Source organism: Saimiri boliviensis, chromosome 11, assembly GCF_048565385.1.
Source record: "Saimiri boliviensis isolate mSaiBol1 chromosome 11, mSaiBol1.pri, whole genome shotgun sequence".
In the NCBI taxonomy this organism is placed as follows: domain Eukaryota; kingdom Metazoa; phylum Chordata; class Mammalia; order Primates; family Cebidae; genus Saimiri; species Saimiri boliviensis.
In genome coordinates, this window is record NC_133459.1 from 24627855 (window position 1) to 24634983 (window position 7129).

Consider the following 7129-nt stretch of genomic DNA (forward strand, 5'->3'; position numbering starts at 1 on the left):
CTACTGGGTTGACTATACTTACACAAAACAAACCAAAACAGAAAAAAAATGAATGTTAGCGAGATTGCAGAGAAACTGGAACCCTTATACATTGCTGATAGAAACATAAAATCATACAGTCACTGTGGAAAACAGATGGGGAATTCCTAAAAAAAACTAAACAGAGGCCGAGTGCCTGTAACCAGCACTTCAGAAGTTCAAAGCAAGAGGATTGCTTAAAGTCAGAAGTTTGAAACCCACCTGGGCAACAAAGTGAGACTTCATCGCTACAAAAAAAATTTTTTAATTAGCAGAGTGTGGCACGTTAGCCCCACGTACTCGGGAGACAGAAATGAGAGGCTCACTTAAGCCCCAGGAGTTTGAGGATTCAGTGAGCTATGATTTCGCCACTGCACTCTGGCCTAGGAGACAGAACAATACCCTGTCTCTGGGGGAAAAAAAAAGTTAAACAGCTGGGAGCCATGGCTCATGCCTGTTCCAAAGCAAGAGGATCATTGCTCCCACAAGTTTGAGACAAGCCTAGGTAACATAGTGAGACCCTGTCTTTACAAACAATTTTTTTTATAGGGAATCTCACGCTGTCGCCCAGGCTGGAGTGCAGTGGCTCGATCTCCGCTCACTGTAACCTCCACCTCTGGGTTCAAGCAATTCTCCTGCCTCAACCTCCTGAGTAGCTTGGATGACAGGCACCCGCCACCATGCCTGGCTAATTTTTTGTATTTTTAGTAGAGACAGGGTTTCACTATGTTGGCCAGGCTGGTCTTGAACTCCTGACCTCGTGATCTGCCTGCCTCAGCCTCCCAAAGTACTGGGATTACAGGCGTGAGTCACTGCATCCAGTAACAAATTTTTAAATTAGCCGAATGCGGCAGCACACACCTATAGTCCCAGCTACTTGGGAGGCTGAGGTGGGAAGATGGCTGAAGCCAGGAGGTTAAGGCTGCAGTGAGCTATGATTATGTCAGTACACTCCAGCCTGGGCAACAGAGTTAGACCCTGTCTTAAAAAAAAAAAAAAAAAAAAGTTAGCTGGACATGGTGGCACCATGTGCCTGTAATCCCAGCTACTCAGGAGGCTGAGGCAGGAGAATTGCCTGAACCCAGGAGACAGAGGTTGCGGTGAGCCGAGATCGCGCCATTGCACTCCAGCCTGGGTAACAAGAGCGAAACTCCGTCTCAAAAAAAAAAAAAAAAAAGTACTGATACATGTTACAATGTGAATGAACAGTGAAAACCATTATGTTAAGTGAGAGAAACCAGACACAAAGACAACATATTATGTAGTTCTATTTACATGAAATGTTCTCAATAGGAAAACCCATAGAGACAGTGGATTAGTGGTTGCCAGAGGGTGTGGGCTCTGGGGGAAAATGGAGACTGCATTTAGCATGATGATGTTCTAAAATAAATTGTGGTGATAGTTGCACAATTCTGTGACTAGACTAAAATCTATTGAATTATGCGCTTTAAATAAATGAATGGTATAATATGTGTATTATATCTCAATAAAGTTGTTAAAGCTAGAGAAAGAGGGAAATAGAGGAATATCCTGCTCTCCTGACACTGGATGCCTTCCTAGAGTTTCCCATAAATGCCTCCTGATGGAATGGGAGTTCTAAGAAATGACGGACCAGCTGAAGTTTCCATCAAAACCGGTATGTCGAGAGATCGAGCCCATCCTGGTCAACATGGTGAAACCCCGTCTCTACTAAAAATACAAAAAATTAGCTGGGCATGGTGGCACGTGCCTGTAATCCCAGCTATTTCAGGAGGCTGAGGCAGAAGAATTGCCTGAACCCAGGAGGTGGAGGTTGCAGTGAGCCGAGATCGCGCCATTGCACTCCAGCCTGGGTAACCAGAGCGAAACTCCGTCTCAAAAAAAAAAAACAAAAACAAAAACAAAAAAAACCGGTATGTCAGCATTCCCCACACCAAAAGCAGGCCCTGGGCCAGGTAATTCGATGGAAAAGCACAGGCTCTGCAGAGGCAGAAATGGTGGTTTTGTACTCAACATTCCTACCTCCCTCCTAGCGTGGCTTCCTGGATCGCACAGATGGAAAGTGAAAAACTACATTTCCCAGACTCCCTTGCAGCTAGGGCTCAGGATGTGAATGCGGATCTGCTAATCTAGATACAGTTGGGTGCGATTTGGAAGGTGGAAGAAAAGAGGTTAAAGGCTTTGCATCAAAGTCATTTCTGCAGCAGTGTCAGCAGAGGCTTGGGGTCAAGGTTTGAAGCAACCTTTCTCTCTCCTTTTTTTTTTTTTTTTGAGACGGAGTCTTGCTCTGTTGCCCAGGCTGGAGTGCAGTGGCACAATCTTGGCTCACTGCAACCTCCACCTCCCAGGGTTAAGCGATTATTCTGCCTCAGCCTCCCGAGTAGCTGGGAATACAGGCGCCTGCCACCATGCCCACCTAATTTTTGTATTTTTAGTAGAAACGGGGTTTCCGGCCGGGCGCGGTGGCTCGAGCCTGTAATCCCAGGGATTTTGGGATTACATTACTTTGGGAGGCCGAGGCAGGTGGATCACGAGGTCAAGAGATCGAGACCATCCTGGTCAACATGGTGAAACCCTGCCTCTACTAAAAATACAAAAAATTAGCTGGGCATGGTGGCGCGTGCCTGTAATCCCAGCTACTTAGGAGGCTGAGGCAGGAGAATTGCCTGAACCCAGGAGGCGGAGGTTGTGGTGAGCCGAGATCGTGCCATTGTACTCCAGCCTGGGTAACAAGAGAAAAAAAAAAAAAAAAAGAAAGAAAGAAAAAGAAATGGGGTTTCGTCATGTGGCCAGGCTGGTCTTGAACTCCTGACTGCAGGTGATCTGCCTGCCACAGCCTCCCAAAGGCACTCCAGCCTGGGCAACAGAGCGAGACCCCGTCTCAAAAACACAAAAACAAAACAAAACAACTTTAATGGAGTATAATAGATATACAAAAAAATGCTCATATTTAATGCGCACAACTTGATGAGTATGGACATATGCATATACTTGCAAAACCATCACTACATTCAAGGCAACAAACATATTCATCACCTCCAAAGGTTTCTTCATGCTGTTGTTGTTATTGTTGTTTTGTGGTAAGAACATAATAACATAAGATCTATCCTCCTATCAAAAAAAAATTGTTTTTGAGACAGAATCTCATTTTGTCTCCCAGGCTGGAGGGCAGTGGCACAATCACAGCTCACTGCAGCCTTGACCTCCTGGGCTCAAGTGATCCTCTTACCTCAGCATCCCTAGCAGCTGGGACTACAGGTGTGTGTCACCATACCCGGTGAATTTTTTTTTTTCTTTTTTGAGATGGAGTTTCACTCTTGTCACACAGGCAACATCAGTAAGTTCTAGAGTTCTGCTGTACATGACGTGTATAATGAACAATACTGTATTTTACATTTAAAAATTATTATATATCCCAACACTTTGGGAGGCCAAGGCAGGCAGATAGCTTGAGACCAGCCTGGACAACATGGCAAAACCCTGCCTCTACGAAAATACAAAAAAAATGGCTGGGTGTGGTGACTCATGCCTGTAATCTCAGCACTTTGGGAGACCAAGGCAGGTCAATCACCTGAGGTCAGAAGTTCGAGACCACTTCACCCAGCCCAGAGCCTTCCTAAAGAAGCACATAGTCTAGCAGGAAGTGCCAGCAGGCAGCATGAATCCACCCTCTCCTGTCCATCAGTGAGCTGCAGAGAGCTCCAAGGACACCCTCCCAAGGCCCCAGGGTTTTCTTTTTATCTTATCTTTTTTTTTTTTTTTTTTGAGATAGGGTCTCACTATGTTGCCCAGGCTGGAGTGCAGTGGCTATTCATAGGCGTGATCCCGCTACTGATCAGCACAGGAGTTTTGACTTGCTCTGTTTCCGATCTGGGCTGGTTCACCCCTCCTTAGGTCACCTGGTGGTCCCTGCTCTCGGCAGGTCACCATATTGATGCTGAACTTAGTGTGGACACCCGATTGGATAGTGCACTACAGCCCAGAACTCCTGGATCCTCCCACCTCAGCCTCCCAAGTAGCTGGGACTACAGGCATGCGCCACCGCACCCGGCAAGGCCCCAGGGTTTTCGCACCCTTGGAGAGGATCCCCAATCCCCATCTCACCAATGACCTCAACATTAAGATTCACTGGGCAACTTCCTCCCTCTAAAAGCCTCTAAGACCCCAATTCAGCAAGCTATCCTACCTCTGAGGGTCCCTAGCCCTCAGTACAGAGACACCTCCTCAGGTGCACCGTCTATCCTACTCTGTGTCACGATGACAGTGGGAAGGGTATGAGGCCTGGATGACTTCTAAGCCCCATCAGCCACAGCCTACCTTGGGCAAGTTATTGCGCCGCTATGAACCTCTTTCTGTGCCTGTGAAATAGGGTTGCTAATGTTAGGTAGAAAGAGCCCATTCCCCATACCCGGGACCCACATCCAGCAGGCCGCCTCTGGAGGTTAGTCTGCCCAGCAACAGGACTAGCCCATCCCCCTTGCCACATGGCTCTTCCTTCTCCTTGTTACCTAGCCCATCCCCCTTGCCACATGGCTCTTCCTTCTTCTTTGCTTAACCTCCACCAATCACTCCATGACACCTCACCTGTACGGGCTACCTCTAGAGTTCAGCCTTCCCAGCAACAAGGCAAGCCAATCATCTTCCACTTTAGCCCGCCAAAGCTTAAACCAATCCCTGCACGCCACAATATTCCCCCTCCGCCCATGCCCAACCGCCACCAATCACTTCACAACACCTCACCTAAGCAGGCCCCCTCCCTATAAAAACCCTCTCCGGCAGCTGCTGGGTGCAGCTCTTCCTTCTCCCGCTCGAGTTGCCCGCAGATCCCAATAAACCTGGACTCGGCTTAACAACTCCTCGCTCTCATTTACTTCGGGAAGGGTCTCTGCGGGTCGCACAGCTAATACCCACCTTGTTGGAAAGTTCACCCACGTAATGGATTTACTCAGGGCCTGACCTCTATTCAACAGATGGTCATTTCCACCTCCTATCCCCTCTCCTGCTATTTCCTTCCAGATTTTAGCATCTTTCAAGGCAGAAAAAGAACCTGAGCATTTCCTTCTTTTTTTGCTTGTTTTTTTTTTTTTTTTTTTTTTTAAGAGACGGGGTCTTGCTATGTTGCCCAGGCTGGAGTGCCGTGGCTATTCACAGGTGCGATCCCACTACAGATCAGCATGGGAGTTTTGGCCTGCTACATTTCCACCCTTGGCCGGTTCACCCCTCATTAGGCAACCTGGTGGTCCCCAACTCCCAGGAGGTCACCATATGGATGCTGAACTTAGTGCAGATACCCAATCAGCACAGCACACTACAGCCCAGAACTCCTGGGCTCAAGTGATCCTCTCACCTCAGCCTCCCAAATAGCTGGGACTACAGGCATGCATCACCGCGCCCGGCGAACCTGAGATTTTCTGTACTCACATCCACACCCCCACACAGTCTCACATACGTGGGTGCTGTCTGACAAAACATGTTCAATGAATAAGTCAACAACCGGAAGCCCACTGCTGAAATCACTCACTCCATTCATTGCGTCAATTTGTATGTTGAACAGATGTGTCCTAAATCTCAAACAGGTGCCAGGCCCCATGCTAGGGGGTAAAAGATATAAAGGAGAGGGGGAAAAAAAAGGAGAGGGAAACAGGGTCCCTGTCCCCAAGGGGCCCCTAAGCTGTGATGAAACAGACAAGTCAGTCAGGCATTACAGTCCTGTGCCATGACTGGACCATGGGGGCCCAAAGACAGGGTATCTTACGGGGGAAGAAGGATAAAGGTGTCAATGAAGGCTTCCTGGAAGTGGGGATGTCTGGTCCGACAGAATGGCATCTCTGCCTACATTAGTATGGAAGTTCCATGAGGGCAGAGATTTTGATTCTTTTGTTCTCTGCTGTATCCCAGCATCTCAAAGAGTACTGGCACACAGTGGGTGCTGAATGTATGTAGGATGAATGAATGGATCCAACAAAGAAGAGAAAGAGCTGGGCTGGGCGCGGTGGCTCACGCCTGTAATCCCAGCACTTTGGAAGGCTGAGGCAGGTGGATCATGAGGTCAGGAATTCAAGACCAGCCTGGCCAACATGGTGAATCCCGGTCTCTACTAAAAATACAAAAATTAGCCAGGTATGGTGGCAGGTGCCTGTAATCCCAGCTATTCGGGAGGCAGGAGAATCGCTTGAACCTGGAAGATGGAGGTTTCAGTGAGCTGAGGTTGTGTCACTGCACTCCAACCTGGGCAACAGAGCAAGACTCTGGCTCAAATATATAAATAAATAACCAAGGCCCCAAAGTCAACCAGACTCAGTTTGACGCCCGTCTCTGCCACTCTAGCTTGCACCTTGAGCAAATGGTATAACCCGCCTTAGCTTCAGTTTTCTTATCAAAATAGGAATAGCAAGAGCGTTGAGGTTTTAGGGTTGTCTTGAGGGTAGTAACAGGCTGTGCAGAGTAAAGGCCAGATGAATGGGAGCTGTTAGGAGACTCCTGGGAGATTCTGCAATGGTCTTGTGGGCTTCCAAATGTGGTACCAGCGGGATGCCACCAGCTGCCTCCACAGGAAGCTCAGGTCCTCTGAGAAGCAAAGGCCAGGAGGGGATTAGATGTGAGAGAAGTTTCTCAGGCGAAATGCCTGTGAGGGAAAATGGGCAGGGAGCTGGAGGAAGCTGGGAGAGCTGGCAGCCCACGGTGCAAGTGAGACCCCCATGGAGGAAAGTAGGAAGGAACAAAGGTTGAGCAGGAAAAGACTTAGACTATGGTGCAATTCTAAGAAGGTTTCAGCAGAACCATGGGAGAGTCTTGAATCCAAAGTGGCCTTGGTGTCTCTGCTGTGCTCAGTCACAGCCTGAGAGCAACTGTGGCAAGTGTGGCTTTGGAGAGAATGTGGCGATGGATTTCAGCCATTACAGCTGGGGCATGCACATTAAAGACAATGGCTATGTAAAAGCAAGAGCAACTATAGATTTTTGGTTTTTTTTTTAAGACAGAGTCTCACCCTGTTGCCCAGGCTGTAGTGCAATGGCACGACCTTGGCTCACTGCAACCTCTGCCTCCCAGGTTCAAGCGATTCTCCTGCCTCAGCCTCCCAAGCAGCTGGGATCATAGGCATGTGCCACCACACCCAGCTAATTTATTATTA